The sequence below is a fragment of the Neophocaena asiaeorientalis genome, unplaced genomic scaffold (assembly GCF_003031525.2).
Source record: "Neophocaena asiaeorientalis asiaeorientalis breed wild unplaced genomic scaffold, Neophocaena_asiaeorientalis_V1.1 scaffold560, whole genome shotgun sequence".
NCBI lineage: Eukaryota > Metazoa > Chordata > Mammalia > Artiodactyla > Phocoenidae > Neophocaena > Neophocaena asiaeorientalis.
In genome coordinates this window covers 250,617-271,446 of record NW_020173969.1, presented here as the reverse complement: position 1 = coordinate 271,446, position 20,830 = coordinate 250,617, and the positions used below count along the sequence as shown (strand labels likewise).

At 38.3% G+C, this 20,830-nt stretch overlaps 1 protein-coding gene across 6 annotated transcripts in view; it reads right to left on the bottom strand.

Annotated features, from left to right (window-relative positions):
• MECOM (MDS1 and EVI1 complex locus) overlaps positions 1 to 20,830 on the bottom strand; it is a 284,830-nt gene that overhangs the window by 63,782 nt on the left and 200,218 nt on the right. The window lies entirely within an intron of this gene.

The window sequence follows — 20,830 nt, the reverse complement described above, 5'->3', positions numbered from 1 at the left end:
GGGGGCCTGGGAAGGCGAGGGGAGCTCTAGCCCCCTTTCTGATCCTCCGCAGCGCCTTCCCCGGTCCTAGACCCTCACGGGATCGTCCCCTTTCGCAACTCGTAGCTCAGCCGCTGGGTTTCTATTTCATGAACTGTCTCTTTAAAGAGGATCTGCTCGGCCATCCAGAAAGAACCCGGGGCGAGGCAGAAAGGGAGCTATCTCCCGCCGCCCAGAGTGATCGGAAGCCAGACAGGCTCCTCTTTCAGTAAATTTTTAAAGTGACAGCAGCCTCCTCTGGCGAGAGAGGTCACAAAAAGGTCGCCAAGACTCAGTCCTATAGGGACAGACTGATTACGGATGCACCATCCCCCTTAAACATGTAGATTTCTCTGGGTAAACAACCAATGGGGAGATCTCGCCAGGCAGGATTTCTTTCCCCAGGGAAATATCCTCTGTTTCGGTGTCCTGAAAGCACAAGTGTGTGTGTGTGTGTGTGTGTGTGTGTGTGTGTGTGTGTGTGTATGTGTTGGGGGATGGGAGTAATGGGGTGGAGAAGGGCTTTCGGGGTGTGAGGGTGTGTGCACGAGGCTGGGGGTGAGGCGCTGGAGGGGGCGAGGAGGAGGTTTAGGGTGAAGAGACGCTGGCTCACGCTAACCATAATTACTTTAGAAATTCTCCGAAAACAGTAGCCTAAAAAGTTGAAAAGGACATTTCCATCTCTGTTAAGTATTTATTATTATTATTGAAATTCGTACTTTGATTTTTCCCTCCATTATCATAGTTAGGTCAGCAGACGAGCATGCTACTTTTTAAATCATTTTTCTTAGAAGAAGGAATTTAAAAATCTGAAACATTATTTGCATATAATCTGCCCAAATAGCGTATTAGGGGCTTAGAGAGGTAGACGATTGTCTGGTGAGTTTTTGCTATATTCTCTGATACATTAACTAAAACATCATGTATGCCCCAAAGTGGAATTGATAACTCAGATTATTTTTTAACTTTTAACATCATAAGTGTTGTTTTGGGGGAAGCAGTACTATATGGTGATTAATAATTTTCTAATATATATGGTCAGCTTTTATCAACACATTCCAGAAACAACATTGGAATAAAGAATATAGGGAATGCGTGGCAAAATAAAATTGTCTACGGATTTACTCCAGCCAAGCTTGGAAATTTTAGTAAAATCCATCGGTTAAATGGAAATAAACGCTTTTTATCACAAAACTCCATTCATAAAAGCAAATGGACAAAATCCAACTTCTCAGCTCAACAATGGAAAGTTAAGCAAAGTAAGCGAGTCAAGGGACACTTGAGGGGGAGGGGTGAAGAGAGACGGGATGGAAAGCGCGTTTATGTTAAACTTCATCTGCAAACGGAGACGGTACAAGTCCCTTTTTGTTTTCTCCAAGTGCAAATAGACGTGTAAATCTAGTAGATCTGTATTTCCCCAAAATGCTGATTTAAAAACAAAAATAGTAACAAAAGGGAGGGATGGGGGGAAGAAGATGACAAGAGGTGGTGACTAATTCGTTTTGGTGGCCTGTTATCTGTGACATTGAACTGTTATTTCAGATAATGGCCATTGTTTGCGGGAAAATCGCACAGCAATGGTAGGTAGGACAGGAAAAATCCTTTGTAAATAACCTAAAACCCGGTCAGATATTCCCATAGAGTTCGGCGCTTGAGAACCTTTAACAGCTCCGGGCTTGCTGCTGCCATTGATTCCCTGCCCTTCCTCAACTTGCCCATTGTAGGAGCTCCCCCGACCCTTTTTTTTTTTTTTTTTTTAATTTAGCCATAAATTAGACCGGTTCGAGCTATGAGCTGTTCTATTTTCTTCCTGTCAGGATGAGGGATTTGTTTTATGATGCATTGTGTGTTAAATACAAGTAATCTGGGGAACCGATTGCTTCAGACAGTGCGGCCTGATCAGGGGGTCTGAAAGCTCAACGCCCCAATTCCCCGCCCTAGTCTCTGGCCCCCACCTCCTTGCCCTTTACAAAGCTGCTCTGAAAAGGAGGAAACGTCGGTAGATAAACAAAAGTTCTTATGGAATCAGTGGCAGGTCCTGGCTAAATTAGGAATCGTGGAAAGGGCCTCGGAGTTTTTTCCCTTATATTGGGTTCGGGTGGGGGAGGCGGGGCGACTTTCAAGGTCTGGGCACTTGCAGGTGCGTCAGGAGGCCGGTAGATGGCGTTGCGCCCCGAATTAAGTAGCGGCGCTGGCGGCTCCAGCCACCCAGGTGAACCCGCTGCCGCCCGCCGGGTGCCGGCAGCCGAGCTCTGCCCTCCGCCTCCCGCGCCATCCTGCGCCTTCCGGAGCCTCAAGACCGGATGGGTGCACCCTGCAGTCCAGACCCGCAGACACGGACCTGAGCTAAGGCTATTGCTACGCATGAAATTCTCTTCCTCAGAGCCAAAAGAGTTAACACTTTCTAAGTCCTTGGAAGACTGATCTAGAGAGACAGGGGATTATTTAGCCTTATCATTATTATTTTATTAATGTCATCATCCTCAGTCTGGTTCTCCACTGAATAACTTGTGAGAAAGACTAAAGGACCTCGGCAAACATCAGATCTCAGTATTTCTTCTCTCTCTCTCTCCTCTCCCTCTCGTTCCCCCACCCCCGCCCCCTCCCCTCTTTGACTACACTGTGATAACTTCACGGACCTCGCTTTTTCCTGACGACGCAACTTGAAGTTTAAAAATGGGGTCCTGTAATCCCAGAGTAGCTAGAAGGGCCTTGATTGTCATGAAAGGAGCCTCTGGCTATTTCAATAATAACCCTTTAGGACAAGACCCTAACCTGCCTCCCCTGATCAAAAGTGACACGAAAGAGGAGCCGGAGGGCTGGAGGAAAAGGTTTTTGCAGTGGGGGGCTTGCTTTGCTCCCCGGTTAACTGGCTCAACATCAGGAGGTCTCTAAAACAATAAACAAATACAAGGAGACAAATACCACCACCAATTCCCTTTATTCCTTGGGATTTCTGGTGAAATCTGTTTACAGTAGTTCCCAGTTACAAATTAGTCTGCAAAAGCTGCTGTCTGCTCAGCAGTAATCAGTAACATGCGTGTTCTGCAGTGTTTAGCGCTGCCCTTGAAATGGGCTATTAAAAATAATGGTTTTACTATAATCTCAAACCAGCTTTAATTTGCAAACATGTATCAGCACAGATGATCTAAGTATTAAGGGAACGGAATAGGAGAACGTACAACAACAAATGTACAGTTTAAAAGAAGAACATAGAGTGATTTGGTGGCAATGTTTTTTAAAAAGAATCATACTTTAAAAACATTTTTCCAGAAGGAATGATTGTTTTTTCTGCCCTGTTAATTGTTGTTTACCAGGAAAAAGGCATTGGAAAATATGAGGTTTGAGTGTGACTTGATAGATTTTCTGGGAGCTGTAAAGATCCCCCTTTGGCTGATGGCAGGGCTGGGGTGGGAGAGGTTAATGTGTTTTCTTCCTGGTCTGAAAAGGGCATAAACCCTCCTCAGGCCCCTTCCTTCCTCCCCCATCTGCGTGGATTGCAGAATCTTTAAAAGGCTCAAAGATTTCCAATAAGGCCACTGGCTCTGCCTTCATTGTGTAACTGTTTATTTAAAATAAGTCAATATATTAGTTAAAGCAGTAAGAAGTTAGTACTCCAGTATTCAAGTGATTCCCACAAGACTGTAAGCTGATGCCTCTTTTAAGCCTTAAACTTCATGGTTGTCCCAGAAGTAAAAGTTCTGCTAATGGAGACCCTATGGGCATGGTACATTCCAGCACATCATTAAAGGAAAGAAAAGCAGTCCAGCCAAAGCCAGATGAAATGACTGCACTGTCCACTTTTAATAGGCTTCCTGTGGACAAACAACCCTGTAACACTCTACAGAGGACAATATTTAAAAACAAGACAACTTGCTGGCAGTTTTCAATACCATAAAGTTAATAAAGTATGTTCCCATTCACCCTGACATTATGTTTTTAGTTTATAGAGGAAGGCACTTTATAACCTCAGCCTAAGTAGAGTTCCCTTAATTCTGTAGATTTGGGTTTCTTGAGGACGCTAAATATACACTGAGCTCCAAGCCTGACATTTTTGTTTTAACACTGTTTTGTTTTGGGGTTTTTGGTGGGGTTTTTAAAATTTGTTTGTTTGTTTTGTTTTTTGTAGCTTTTCAAGAACATACAAGTGCATTTTTACATTTCTCAAGTTCAGTTTCATTCATAGAGATCCTGTTAAATCCCGTTGCATACAGCTCACGTCAAGAAGCATGAAATAATCTGAGAAATTGACATTTGGCTGAACAATAACTGCTTGCTAATTAAATTAGCTTCATGTATGGATATTGATGTGTGTTTAAAAAGAAAATCAATGCTTCCTTTTCCACATCAGAATCGGATTTTGTAAAATCTTACCTAACTTAACTGATACAAAGCTAAGAAAAAAATATAAGTACATCTTTAGGACTCAAGAGATTTCCCACTGATTCGCATATAAATATTTCTCCCAATACAGAAACTCCAATTTGTCTCTCCTCTTTCCTTCCCTCCAAATTCTTGACCACCTACAATTCCTACTGTCAAATCTTTTTACTTAATAGGTAAGCCTTGTAATGAAGAATCACATTTAGGCAAGATAAACTAGATTGGGAAGCCACGGAATCAAAGGTAATAATTTGTTTAATTTTAATTTATATGTTTTAGTCAGGGGAGTATTCCACAAGCTTGGCTCCCTAAACTTAAAGATGAATCCTGTCATGTTGGGTAGGTAGACCCAGCAAAAAAAAACGGTCATGCACAATAAGAGTTTACAAATAAAAAGTGCTCTGGATGTCCGGTCACCAACATACATTATTATTATTACCACTGCTCAGGAGAGATATTTCTGGTCTCTTTTGATGGACTTTTTTTTTTTTTTTTTTTTTTTAACTCTATGGGGGTGGGGGAACTGTTAAAAGAAAGAAAGAAAGAAAGAAAGAAAAGAGGAAATTAAAGGTAAAAAAAAATGTAAATAAAAAATTTCCCTTGGTCTGGAAATGGGCCCGACTGAAAGCATGTTAATCTCCACCTCAGTAATTTGGTTCTCCAGGAGAAGACAGAAGCCCTGCTGCTGTGCCCTGCACTTCATAAATCACATCTTTATGTGGACAAGGTCAGGGCACCTAACAGCTCAGACATGGGCCTTCGCAGTGGCTCGAGGATTCAGGCATGTTTACTCTCCCGCCTGGCTCTCCGAGGAGTAGTCCAGCACGCTTCTAATTACTTTTGATTATTTTCATTTGCTGGGGTCAGTCTGGCTTGCCAGGACTGCTGGAGGGTTGATTTCCTACAAATCTTGATGTCTTTGTAGGACAGCCTTGTGTGCGTTCAGAATTAGCACCCCGTTATTGTCCCTCCAGCATGGGATCCCTCCTAACAGATACTGTGATAGAAAAGTTTCCCTAGTGAATCATTACCTACTTCCCTTTTTATTAATTGACTACGCGAACACAATCACCTATCTGATCTTTTTTAACAAATGCAGATGACTTTCTTAACAGATGAGTATTTTCTAGTATATTTGCCCAGAATAAACGTGATCCTTTTTTTTTTTTTTGCTTCGACTTTAAATATATTTAGTAATGATGGCAGCTCTTTGGAAACTGAGATGAAATACTTTGTTCAGACAACAGCTCTAGTGAATAAATTATTATACTCAAAGATTTATTTCCAAAGCTCCAATTAAGGCTGCCATATTTAAAATATTTTTTGTTGGGCTATTTTGATGTATTTCAGTCCTAAGCCATTATGCTGAGTGGTTATTTTGTGGCTAAAGCACAGCAACAAAACAAATTTGTACCAAGTTTAAATGAATACACTGTGATAAAATGAAAACTTTAATAAAATATGTCGTAGTAAAATTTGGTAGAGAAAAAGAGTCAAAATATCATTATTTTTCTCTCCCTTATCCCTCAAAAGTATAGATGTTTAATACAATGATGTGTACGCCTTAAAAGATACATTCAAGAAAAAAATGATGAGGAAATAAATATCCACAAAGCGGAGATAAATATTCATGAAAAAACACATAACACATCAACCTGGTTGTTCAGACAGTAAGCATTTTCAGATCACTGAACAAAAATTACTATAATCTTTTTTATTTTATAAAAGATAACTTGGATCTTGATTATAAGTTGTCCCAAAAAGCCAAATCTCTCATTCTTCCTAACTTTAGATCAAAGAATTAAGGTCCTAAATTAAGGCTTTAGGAATTAACCTCAACTGCTAGGAATTAATTTTTTATTATTTTATCAATTAAGTCAATTTTTCAAGACAGCATTTAGCACATTATGTAATAAATCCACAGTCAGCTTCTTTCCAGAGGCTTTAGGAACACCATTTCAGAGTGCTTTTAGACGTGTAATCTTGTGGAAGAAGTGAGTTGGAAGACCTTTCTCTGCTCCCATCTCTTCTCCTACCTGTTTGCCTTTGGGTAAGTCACTTAACCTTTGAGTCGCTTTCTATGAAAGTTTCACAATATCAGCCTAATAGGAGTGTTGGGAAAATAAATTGGGTAATATGAGTGTGAACTGCTCTGAGTTCGTGGGAACAGGTCAAAACACCAAGTTTCACAGTTTTTGTGTTTGTGTAATGGGTTAGACTAGACTTACATACACACACAATGAGGAAGATAGTCTGGTTTGTACTTTAGGGAACAGCAAAGTATAAGTATTTTTCTATCCTCTTTCTTCCATTCCAGTGTCAGTTGCCCTAATCCTTACCCTGACCTATGGAAGAGAAGAATTTTAAGAAAAATGTTTTTTTTCTCTCAAGCTGTGCTATCCCCGAAGATGTCCGTCTTTGCCTGGCTTGCAGCTGAGCTTGCTCTGTCCCACCCACTGTGTTCTCTGCCAATCAGTAAGTGGGAGAATTCTGAGACAGAGGTGAAATACCACTGAGATCCGAGAGCCCTAAAAACCAGGGTAGGAGGCCATGTACACACACACACACACACACACACACACACACACACACACACACATCCAGACTAGTTTTCGGTCAATATTCATTATCAAGGTCCAGAAATGTATTCTCTGCAACGTCCTCTGGTGGACTTTAAGTGTCAGTACGTTAGGAACTGGGTTTCTCTCATTTGCCTCTATTGCCCAGATCCTAACATAACGTCAGACATGGAATAGGTATTCAGTAGGGGTTTGTTGAAAAAAATGTATTGGGTCCTTCCTTGATTTTCATTCCTATGTAGTCTGGATGCTTAGCTTGGATGCTTGTTACCTCTGGTCTGAATTATCACAATGACTTCCTATTCTGACCATCACTCACCCACCCACTAGTTTATGCTCCACACTTCATCTTCCCAAGCATCAGCTGTTGTTACTCACTCCCCTGGTCAAAATTCTTCAGTGGGTTCCAGTTGCCTAACAACTCAGTATAAACTCATTGTATTTTTTGAAAATGAAATGAGGTAATGTATGTAAATTACTTAGACTCATGCATGACACCTAGCATATGGTCAATGAAAAAATAGCTATTATTATTATTGGTATTGCCAATATAATTATAATTTTAATCATTATTGTTCCTCAGCCTATAATTTATTTTGCCTTCATTATCTTGGATGAAATCTTATCTATCCTTCAAAGCCACCTCTTTTTCTATGACCACTGGTCCCTAACTACCAGGTTTGACCTTTTCATCTTTTATCCCAAATCATCTCCTGGTTGATAGTCAGTTCTACCTTACGTTACAGTTGTATCTGTAATGCTCTTCAGTAGGCATTATTAAAATTGTCAGTGGTCCTCCTTAAAGGGTTGTAAAATTCTTAAGGATGGAATCAAGTTTGATTCATATTCACATCTTGAATAGCATCTTTTCAGAATAGGCTAAACTACCTTTGAACTGCGCTGCAAGAATCAATTAATTATGGCCAACTGTATCAGGAATTGTTATATTTAATATCTAAGGAAACTGGACTATTTACCACTGTTCCCCCATGGGAATCAATTGATGCACTGGTAATTCTCTTTTAGGGAATCTAGAGATAGAAATTTCTACCACTGCTGCTTCCCAGGAGTAGCACTTTATTGCATCCCCCATGCACCCATACTTGTGTTTCTATACCAACTATCTGAGTTGGCCCTTTACCTGGGTACCAACCCAGGACAATATCTGGGATGCCTCCCTTTTCCTTATCCCCAGTGAGCAGTCATTGGCTATTACATTGTTTCTTTAGGGCCCTCACCTTCCCACTGGCACTGGCCTGATGCAGGCCCTTGTCATTTTAGGCCTGAATTCTGTGGCATCTTTACACGAAAAATTAGTCTTCCTGAGTAACAAAGTTATGACAATGTTTTGCTTTACTTGAAAACAAAAGCTAAAAAAGAAAAACCACACTAATAAAAACCCTAATTGTTCCTAATTTGCTAGAAAATAAAGCTCCTAATTCAAAACGCAATCTTCTCTGTAAGTGGATGTCAAATTTATCTTTCCAGGCCCATGGTCTGATTCTTCCCTCTAAACAAATCTAAGTTCTGGTTAACTAGGGAGATGAGTAGAAGCTCTTGGCCCTTTAACTGTGTTCACGCAGGCCCTTTGCTTTACTTATCTCTGATACTCAGCGCATTCAGGAGATGAAACAAAAGCTCAAGGAGGAGAAGTCAGAGCTCTATCTATCAAGCTCATACACAGCTCTCCAGGCTCCTTTCCTTGAAATTCTTACCGTGCTCATTATTAAAAACATTCACTTGTCAGTCATCATATTTAGGGTCATTGGGGATATTTCTGTCATCTGCTGATCTACCTCTAAGTTGTTTGATGGCAAGAAATGCACTTTACACCGGCATTTTCTCATCAGTGACTTGTTACCAGGTATTCTCTGAAAATGTGTTCCACGGTCAAGTGAAGTAAAGATAGCTCCATCTTGGAGCTTCACAATAAACATTAATGTGGTAAATGCTCTAAGACTCTAGAAGTCTAAGAAGTCCTTCAGTGAAGAAACCTATTTTGGCTTGTTTAATAGAGCATCAATAAAGATAGTTAAACATGTACGAAAGCCCCTTTTCCCTTCCACTGAACACCTAAGGGGAACAATTTTGGAAATAAAGCTTTTTATTATGTTGCATCTGTTTCAGCAAAGCTGATACTAGTAAAAACTGCTAAGTATTCCCTAAATATTTTTCTATTAATTGCTTTCAGTCTTAACCAAAAATGTTACTAAAAAATAGTGCTGGATAAAGAGAGACAAAATCAAGCCTCAGCTTTTCATTCAGCTTGAAAGCATTTGGAAGGTCTATCAAACTCACAGAGAAAGGAGGTTATCAGTAAACTCTCTCCAACTGATCCTTTGCCTGTGAACTGTTGTAATTTTACTTGAGTATCTGGTATGAGAACCTTCCAAAGAAATGTGTATAATCTCCTTTCAAAATCAACCCACACCTTCCTATCCTCTTCCATTATAAGCCCTTCTAAAGCACAGATTTTACCATGGGCGTATTTACACACAATGTTTTATACTATTTAGGCTCTTCTTAATAAGATTTGGCATTATCTAGATATATATTTCCCCAGGAGAAAGAAAAGCAGTCATTTAATCTTAGTCTACCAAAGCCTGAATTAAACATTTAAGAATTAAACTGGCCTTTTCTCCAGTTTTGGATATTGGATTCCTGTGTTGTGCCTGCCAATGGCTGTCTAACTGCTAAACTTAGTGGACATTAAATCAGATGGCATACAAAGTTACAGGAATTTGATCTTTATATAAACCACAAACCTTGATGAACTAACATTGTTCCAGATGAATTAACTACCATCCTGCGGAACGGAACATTTCGCAGGAGCAACCACACAGTCTCCTCTGTAAAGAGCACTAATGGCTGTGATTAATTTGTGATCTATTGAAAGTGCTTACTCCAGAATTAAGTACCGGTCAATTTCCAAGATGCAGATTCTCAAAGGTATTTGTGTTTTGGTATGTAGTTCTTGACTGGAAAACAAATCTAGGCTTGCTAATGCAGTGCCTACAACTAGAAAAGAGAATGCCAGAAGGGACATAAATACTTAAGAAGAAAAGAAGAAACACACTTTGATTCACACATAATTTCTCTCCCCGTGTGATCTGGACTATCAATTTACAAATAAACCATGGAACCCAGTCATGAGATGGAGAAAGTCAAAATTATAAGGCTAGGATGATAAGATCGAAATGGCTATAGATTTTAAATTTTAAACTCATGCTTTTGTGTAATATTACGTTGTATCTAATACAGTTTTATATTCTTCCCTCTTCCACTCTTCCAAGAGCTAGCCAAGTTCATATGTCCTCAAAAAAAAGAAGTTGGCTGAATCAAATTTAAATGATTCACTAAGTCTTTTAGCATGTTCATTTGTATTAATTCTGTGGTTTTTGTTGTCACTGCAGAAATTATCATAATAAATGTTTATCATTTCCTATACATATCTCTTTGGTAACCAATGCTGGAATATTTCAAGAAAGTCATTAAAAGTCTTTATAAAATATATTTTGCTACATTTCAGTCTTGGAAAGCCCAGTGGTGTTGTAACATAACATATACACATTCAAGTTACTAATGTCCAACTATTGTGAACAGATAGAAAGAGGGAGATGGAGATGGTGAAGAGAGAGAGAAAAAGAGAGAGAACAAGAACGAGAATGAGAATGAATGATCCTTTATCCAGAAAAGAGCATCAGATGGAGAAAGAATCATCTGTTTCCTCAGTAGGAATCAGTGTTTAAATGCATTTTGTATTGAGTATCTTGTTGCATTGAGTGTGACTCTTAGGTTTAGAGATATGTATTTTTCACACCATGCAGCACCTGAATGCAAAAACACCACTTTCTCCAATGCTCAACCAAAGCCAAGGTGATCTATGTCCATACTGGATGGTTTAAAGGCTGAGCAAGGGAAATTTTGATTACACTTGATTTTCAATTACTGGTTCACTGCAGAATCTAAGCCCTCAGTAAAATGCAAATTTGCTGAATTTGGTTTAGACTTTGAAAAGTATTCCATAGCAGTGATGAAACAAATAATTAAGGTAAATAAATTAAAGTATCTTCCAGTCAAAGAACCTGTGGATGGCAAACCAACATTTCTTCTCTAATTATTCCCTGTTCCCAATGATTTTGTTTCATGTGGTCCAGGTGATCCCAGTGGCTCATGACTCACATGACCCTGCTGTCAAATCATTCACAGCTAGGATGTGCTAGCAATGCTATCACCTGTTTTCACAAATGTGCCACCTCTTGTGGCCTTTAGCAGGGAAGGCGATGGGCTGAATGTGGTTAGCTGCCGTAATGAAGTAAGAAGATCTTCTTCCCAGGGCTCAGTAGACCACAGGATTCCTCTCTGCAAATCTAAAATCACTTGGGCTCATGAGCAATCAGTTTCTCCCCGGTTTCCTGCTAAGTTGTAGCCCTCTGATGTTGGAGCCCTGAATAGAATCTGCTGCTAGTTATGTGATACTGAGCTGCTTAAACTTCCTGAATTTCTCTTTCAATATCTTTAAAATTGTGGTAATGGCATCTATATCATAGGAGGTTATTAGGATTGCTACATAGTACACATGCAAAAGGAGGAGAAATAGTATAGTGATTAAAAGTATAGACACGAGAGTAGGACAGCCTGGATTTAAATCAGAGCTTCACTACGTGCTAGGCGAGTGACATGTGCCAAGTTACTTATCACCTCAGTTTCCTCGTCTGTAAATGAGGATAGTGATAGGATCTTACAGAGGATTAAACATGATAATCCACGCACGGCACTTAGCTCAGTGCCTAGAACATAAGCACCTAATAAACATTAACTATTATTAAATGGAGTTCTAACTCTCTAAAATAGCTGTTAGCTTCTATATAAATGCCCTTTATGGGTTTTTTTTTCCATAGACATCTCTACATCAGAGGAGGAATAAGCATTTTTTTAATCCTAATTTAACTGCTGTCACACAGGCAGTAGTTTGTTTCTTGAGAAACAAAATGGAAACATATAGAAGCAGAGAAAAAGAACCAAAATAAGTGACAGGAATGCAAATTCATTATGGCATCTAACAACGAAGCTAGGAATCCCAATCTTGGGAGCGGGGAGAAATATTTCCTAAGAAAGGAATATTTTCGGAGATAGGTAAAAGAAAACACATGAAGAGAAATTGGAATCTTCATGATTCTATTGAAGTGATTCATGTTTTCAAAATAGACCTCGAACAGAAATTCAGTATGTTTTAGTCGATATTTAAAGTAGGCTCTTAAAAGATACAATTCTTCAAAATGTAAATAAAATGGGGAAAATGGGAGGTGAAACATTCAAGGAAAAGCAAAGAGGACACACACAGAGTAAGATGTTCGTGTGAATCTAGAGGATCTCGGCAGAGGTTGTTCAGTTTGGGGTGTGTACATTTCTTCTGTTGGCTGGGGCAGAAATGTGAGTGGGTGGTGAGTGGGGTTGGGTCTTCTAGAGCCAGTCAAATCTTTAGATGACTGTAGCTGCTGTCTTCACTGCAACCTGATGAGACCCTGGGCCAGAACAACCCAGCTAGATGAGGAGCTCCTGAATTCTAAACCATAGAATCTGAGGACCATACATGTTTATTATTGTTTTCAGCCACTAGGTTTTGGGGTAAATTGTTATGCAGCAATAGATACCAACAACACCAGCCAAAGACCTTTGGTGCCTACGGAGAATTCAGTCACCTGGCATCCTCTGACTGTCAGAGACCTCTGGCCCATGAAGGGGCACCCCGACCGTCCCAGCCTGCACTTAGCCTCAGCCTGCCCTTTCCCTCCTGCAGCTGGAAAGAGAGAGTTTCACACCCCCATCTAACAAATACTCGCCTCTGGTTCCTCTCATGAACTGTTGCTCAATAAACTCGTTATGATATCCCAAGAGCCATGAAGCTGAGAAGCATTAGTGAATAAGACTTGATAAGGCCAAATTATAGAAAGCTTTCTAAAGCCTGTTGGAATTTAGGCTATCTTGGATTGAAAGCAGAAAAAGCAGCGATCATAAGTTTCAGAGTGGCGATATTATGACAACAGATTTCAGAAAGATTTGTTTCCCTATTTCCAGAGTCCTCATTTAGTGTATCATGACCTTTTAACTGGTCTGGCAGCATGTACCAAATTAGGGCTAAGCTGCTTTGCCGATTCAGACTGATTTTTCATTATTGTGTATAAAATGACTAAGATGTTGATCTTTGAACGTAAAAGGGCTCTGATAACCTGGTTATCAGGAGTTCCCTCAACATTAGCCCAAACCTAGAAAAATGGTAATACAACAGTATCACTGCCAAAGGCAGCAATGAAAAGTAATATTAGCACTCAATGTTTCTCTCCCTTCCCATCACTGCCATGGACTAGAACCTCGCCCCTCTTCTGTGGTAGCAGGAGCTCTCCTGGGAGTTGCAACCACTTCTGATAAAGTAGCTGTGGGCTGCTATTCCCACAGGTTCCCAGAGAGATTGCCAGGTTTTCAAAACTACCAACCAAACCGTATCAGATGTGACGGAGAGCATGGTACGGATAACAACACATCATCCTTTGCAAGGGGCTTTCACCTAGATTAGTTAATTAAAAGTCACAGATGATGCAAATCTATGAGACGGTATGACAAGTAAAATTATCACAATAAAAATGAGAAAAAAGATGCAGACATTAGAGAACTTGCCTAAGGTCCTTGTGCTGGTAAGTGGTAGACCTGCGGCTGGAAGATAGAACTTCTTAGCTAATGTTTTTTTCTGCTGTACCGGTGCTTCTCCATCTATCCAGGCAAAAGAGGCCGAATTTGAATTTAATTTCCTTTCCTCTTAGAGAACTTGGTAATTTTATTTATCACTTCACTTTGGTATTTCCTTTGAAGTTTTCATTTTTAAACATTTTCTTGGAAGTCTTTCAAATTATAAAAGCAATTCGTACTGTTTTACCAACTAAACAGCACAACACAGTGGTGATTCACCATTCTGAGGTAATTGATATTCAGTCCCGTGTGGGTTTTTTCTTGTTGTATTCTTTGCTCACACCAAATTTTTAAAATATCACCAAAATAAAGCTATACTTTACATATTATTCTATAACTTCCTTTTTTGCATGTGACAATATATCACACACAACTTAAAAAGTCTATAATATCTAATTTAAAATTATTTTTCTAATTTATTTTTGTGTACATACAGCCACATGTACATACATGCACACACAGACAGTTTTACAAGGACTCTTGGGTTTCAGAATAACTGAGATTTCTTCCCAATCCCACACCACTCGCTTCAATTCCTTGGCTCTTGATTCACAGGTTGAAAATGACCTACTAAATATGCTGCCGGATAAGGTTTAGAAGCCAAAAGGAGTGAAACATTAATATAAACCATTGTCCCTGCTGTTAAGGCCCAGGCAATCTACTTAGAGAGACAAGACTAAGCTACTTGAAAGAACAACAAATAGTACAAGACTGTAAGTCATTAAGTACTAAATTATGTGGCTCGAATGATAAGTGCTACAGAGATTCAGGCAGGAAAGAGACGCTGGTGTGGTAGGGGAAGCTTTATGGAAGGGTGAGACTTTCACTCATTCAAAGACTGGGCAGAAGTGGAAAAGAATATTCCTGGGGAGCTTTCGATGTGCTAGAGTTAGGTTAAAGGTATTTTCAATGTTTGTTCAATTTTTTGGATAAAACTCAGCATCCTATTGTTCCTTATGATTCCCAAATCACCCCCATATGTTTTTAAAGTATAGACTGTAGTAGCTTAGGTATATGTATATTCATGTGTGTATTTTAAACAAAGAGATTAATTTTCCTGATGGATTCTAATACATAAATGGATTTATGCTGGGTGAATCTGCCAGCATAAATTAAAGAAACAGTGAAAAATAATTGTTCTGATAAAATCTAAAAGCAGTAAGTAAGGTCAAGAAATTTTTGGAGTAATTCTTTTTTAAATTTAAGAATAACTGTTAACATACTGAAGGTACACCTCTAGGTAATGCTTTGTAGATAAACTAGAAACACTTTGTTTCAGATAATAAGTCTTCCCGTTTTGTTTAACAGCCGAAGACCTAGTCAAATCATTTTCAATAGCGATAACAATAAAAACAATAACAAAACTCACAAAACACTTCAAATCATAAGCACAATGCCTAAATACAACACACTGCTGTTTTCTGTGTTGTAATCACTTTTGTTTGTTTGTTTGTTTTTTGTTTTTTGCGGTACGCGGGCCTCTCACTGCTGTGGCCTCTCCCGTTGCAGAGCACAGGCTCCGGACGCGCAGGCTCAGCGGCCATGGCTCACGGGCCCAGCCGCTCCGCGGCATGTGGGATCTTCCCGGACCAGGGCACGAACCCGTGTCCCCTGCATCGGCTGGCGGACTCTCAACCACTGCACCACCAGGGAAGCCCTGTAACCACTTTTTTGTAAATTATTTGATGTTGATTGGAAATGTAGGCAAAATATATCCATTAGCTTTTTAAAAAAACTTTGTATTTAAATAGTTTATTTCTAACATTAGTCCGTCTTGTTAATTTCACTCATTTATTCATTCATTCTGAAAAGAAACCAGACATGGTCTTTGCCAAATTCTCATCTTTAAAAACCATAATGGGGGGCTTCCCTAGTGGCGCAGTGGTTGAGAGTCCGCCTGCCAATGCAGGGGACACGGGTTCGTGCCCCGGTCCGGGAAGATCCCACATGCCGCGGAGCGGCTGGGCCCGTGAGCCATGGCCGATGAGCCTGCGCGTCCGGAGCCTGTGCTCTGCAACGGGAGAGGCCACAGCAGTGAGAGGCCCGCATACCGCAAAAAAAAAACCAAAACATAATGGCCACAATGTGGCAAACGTATTGGGGTGCAGCAAGTGGATACTGGTGACCAATTAGCAAGCTACTGAAGTAATAGAAACAAGAGATGATGGCAAGATGGTAAAATATAAGTGTCCACTCTATGTCAGGTGCTTATTATGCATCATTTCCTTTAACAACTCACTAACCACCATATGTGATTATTATCCTTGTTTTGCAGATGACAAAATTAACGAACTCAGTAAGATGGAGTAAATACCTTGCCCAAAGTCACACAGCTGGTAAGTATTAAAGATGGGATTCAAATTCTAATTAATCTGACTGTATATTTTGCTGTGATCTTTACCCAAAGCTACAATACCTCAGACATGAAGACCTAAAAGATTGCCCTGCTAACTTGCCAAAGATGTCATCTTTCTGATATTGGGAGCTGGCAATGAGTATCATTGTAAGCCAACCACCGACTAACAGGGACCCTAAGGAAGACTAACCTCAGTTTAATAATAAATATCAGATACATAAAGGAAGTATTCACTAGGGGTATTTTCAAGACCAATATAGAATCCTGGGACACAAGTGCAGCTATACTGCATATTTGTAATAACGCAGTCATTTTGTGGATGTGAAAACAGAGGCCGGAGAAGGAACTTGATTTTCCCAAACCTAAATCATAATAGGAGTAAGAATAAATGTAACCGATGCTTGGTTTGTGGCATCATACATTTTTTCAATTACCCTGTCATTGATTAATGTATTTTCATTGTAGTCTGTTAGGAAAATACACATGAAAAAGGAATTCAGTACTCGAAGTAAAGAAGAGGGGCACTTAGAAGTAAAATTCTCATCTACTAAGGTTCTCAAAAAGTGGCCGTAGAAAATGTATCTTTTATCCTCATCTTACATTCTTCACTTAGATTTGTGTAAAAGCATAAAGGTAAAAATAAAAGAAGATAAAACGATTTCTTATTTTTCTGTCCACAACTATAAATATGTCATAATAGGGATGCTAATAAAAACAATGAAATTTGATTTTTAACATTATGTCATTAAACCATAATTATGTCTCATAGCCTAAAGAAGGTCATTTGGGGTTTTTAGTGGTTTCCTCTTAAATCTAGCATGTCTGCCCTTGCTATCTGCTTCCTTATCTGATTATTTACACTGTTTGAAACTTCCTTGTGCTTTTATCATCAAAAACCACTTGTGGTCTGCATCCCGGGTGCAAGGCACCGACCCCAATGTCATATTCCTTGTCTAAGCCACGTTCCTAGTAAAGTAACCTGACAAAAGTTTTGTCAACATAATAGCCAACATAAGTTTTGACAGGAAATAAATAGGTTTATAAAAGTAAGTCTTAAAGTGGGAATCAGTTCCTCTGTTTCAAGATATCTTTTGAAACTGCTTAATGAGAGTTCTTGAAGATTTTGGTGAAGACACATCAGGATGCACGTAATAGGAAAGCTTCTAAGTCTCCATATCTTAAAACTGTTAATAGAAATAAATTGTTCATTGCATCATCAGACAACACATTTCCACTGTGACTATGCTCAGCGGGTATTCATTCTAGTGAGACTTAACATGAAAAGTTATTAAGAAAATGAAGTTGTGAAATTGATTAATTTCAGCAACCACAGGAGATAGAGTATAATCAAAATGTTGCAATTGTACCGGACATTCAAGCCATCTATAGTGTAAGAGAAGTTTGTAATTAGTCTATGTTTTTCATCACTAGGGAAAAAAAATATGTGGTTTTAGATATCATGTTTAAAGCACCTAAAGAACCCAGAGTTGTCATGCTAAATACAAGAGATCTAAAGATCTGTTACACATCCATTACGTTTAGTGAGCTGTCCTCCTGGCTTTTTTGAAGTGCTGTATACACAATCTCGCAAGGCGAAACATTTTATGTACCATAAGAAATTTGAGGCATAATGTTTAATGTTCACAAGATAAGTTAACAAAACTGTATGCTAGTGACTTTTTTATTTCCCAGTTTTATGTCTTTCGAGTACTTTAATGAAAGATAAACAAGAAGGTAGGAGAACAAATGTGCCTTTCCCTTCTACCTTTTTCACTTTTTCCTAAATTAAATTATAACTGCTGATTTGCACCCAAGGAAGAAATCATGTTAAAATATGCTGGGTTTTTTTTTTTTAATGTTTAGATAACAGCTTTCAAAACACAGCTAAGTAAAATGTGTTTTGAGATGGAAAACATTTGGTCTTTTTTGCAGCTTTCAACAGCTTAAGTGAAGGGATTTTTAATGTTCCCAAACAGCTGGGCCATACGATGTGTAGCATGAATTTCACTCTCATTGAAGGGTCCCATCTCCCTCCCTGCACCGAGAGGTTCCTCTTTTTCTTCCTGTTATTACTGCCTGTTCATCTAAATAGCTTTCCATTATTATCACGGCTTTCTCATAGCTCATGCTTGCAGCAGTGACTGCTAAAAGAACCTTCCCTTGAACAAAACATAAAATTTTCCTTCACAAAAGTGCTAATTTTTAAAATGTATTGTGTGGCAGCTGTAGAAAACAGCAGGTGAGTGTACATTGGAATAATAATAATAACTGTGTGATAGGGAGGGGGGATTCCATTTGTTTTCAGGACCTCTTGTAGCTTTCTCAAAAGTGCTAATGAACATCACAGTACACATTATCTGAACTGCCTTAATTTTTTATCACTCTCTCAACATCACTCCAAACATATGCCCAAATGGAGTTTTTTTTCAGAACGAATTATTTCACAATTATCTTCAAACCCCTTCCCAGGTAAGTACATAAGTACTTACCTAAGCACATAAGTACGCGTAGATGTACATAAGTGTATCTATGCGTCAGTACTTATTTATGTGACTGTAATAAGTAAGTTAATGAAGACAGTGTGAATGGCAATCATACATGTCAATTCCACGTGACAACAAAAGTAATCATTGTAAAAAAAAAAAAGCCCCCAAATTATAGAATAGTTATTTAATGCAAATGTACTGAGTTAAAATGCATCTTACATTTAACAGCAGGTTTACTGTTTTACAACCAAAAGAGTAAAAACAATAGTTCAAACGTTTGCCTACACTAAATATACAAACCATGTAAATAAACTATGTTCATAAATATACATAAGTTATGTAAACTTCTTGGCAAGAAATAGCAAAAGTGTCATTGTCTATTTTTATAATCTGTTATTTATTTCTGTTTCCTAGAAAATGTCACTTTTTTCTGTATCTATTTATCTCGAATTTAGGGATTGAATTGAATGGAAATGTATCTTTCATTCCCTGTGCTTTCCCTCCTCAACTACCTCCTCCCATCCTATTGCAAGCTATGGGACCTTCTAGCCTTTACTAAGGGCCACTGCAAAGTTCTAAGGTCGGGCAGAGAGTGGAGGAAGACAACATGAATCCATTGAATGACACATCTGATTGGCCGGGAAACTCAAAAGTTCCACATGGTAAAAGAAAAGATGCTGTGGTATTTATTACCTACAATTCTTAATAGGTAGATGATTCACGGTCATTTAAATTGCTTTCACAAATCCTCTATGATTGCTTTTCACCATGGTTGATCTGTACACTCCAAACTCTACTTCCCAAAAAGTTAACTTGTTCTTGGATAACTGAAAATTCACTTAATACATATAATGACCTATACATCTATGAATAGACATGTAACCCTCATATAGGAAAACTGATTCTGTGTGTAACACACACACAAACACACACACCCCACAGCTTCAAAATTGTCTTTAACATAAAAACATACCAGAATACACACATTTAAATGGCTTTTGAGTACTTGTCCTTCCAGGTTCCATACTTCAGTCAACAGTGTTATTATCCACCCAGCTACTGCCTCTGATCCCCCTAAGAGAATATGTCTTTAAAATATTCTCTGTGAAATGAAATAAATGAAACAAATGAAATTTAAAATATTGCTGAGAAATGAAAGAGAATAGCAGCTTCTCATGTGAAAACATTGGTAGGGAAAAAAGATATTTTCAAAACAATTGCAATTCTATTGTTAAATAATTTGATCACTTTTAGAAGAATTTTAAAAATCAGTTTTAGACTTTTCATAATGAGATTTTGTTGAAAATGCCTCAGATTCCAGAACTAATGCTGCTAATTTCCCATCTTAGAGACCTATGTATTTTTTTTCTTTCATGCTGCTTCAAATTAAGCTACTTTGTTCTTTATTAAATTATGGTACTGTTTTATTTTGGTTTGACTGAGATACATTAGGTTAAAGAATTGTAGCTGTGAAACTGGTAAATGTTGCCAGTTTCTAGATTAAAATCCTGCTAGGTCAGATTTGTTAACATGAATTGCATTGTAATTGCTTATGGGCAAACCAAAAAGGTTCTAAATTCATTTCCTATATTGACTTAAAGGTTCTGTGCTGACCCTACATCTCATCTTCTTTTTTTCTCATCTTTTTTTTTTTTCCCATATCAAAACTGTCTTGGAGACTTTATTAGTCCACTTTGTGAGATCCTTGGTGCTTAAACCTTATAGTCAGACTGAGCTAAAAATAATGAACTAGTACATGGTTTTCATTGAGGAGGCTCTTCTGACTAAAACCAGGTAAGTGACAAGTCACATAGAAGAGTTGGAATACTAGGAAAAAATTCAAATTTCCATACAAAGAGTTACCTTCTTTAACATACATAAGAATTCAAAGGATATAGTAAAAGCAAAGTATTTATGATTCAGAACAGATCAGAGATAAAATTTATCCACATTAAATTTAGACATATTATTAATAGAAAAATTGCCATGTGAGGAATAACAAAGAAATTTATTCATGCTCAGGTTTTGGTTTCTACTCTTTAAAAGGTTATAGGTAATATTTCCCCTTTATCTAGAATAAGTTCACTCCAAAAGCATAGACTAAATTAAATTTAACAATATGCCTTAGCTGAGAACAATAACTATCAAGGGGAATTTGTTTTCTGTTTTACTATTTAATGTAGGAAAAAAATTACACATGATCTCTAGCAGAAATATAATACTTAATATTAATATCTTAATACTTAATATCTTATCTGGGTCAT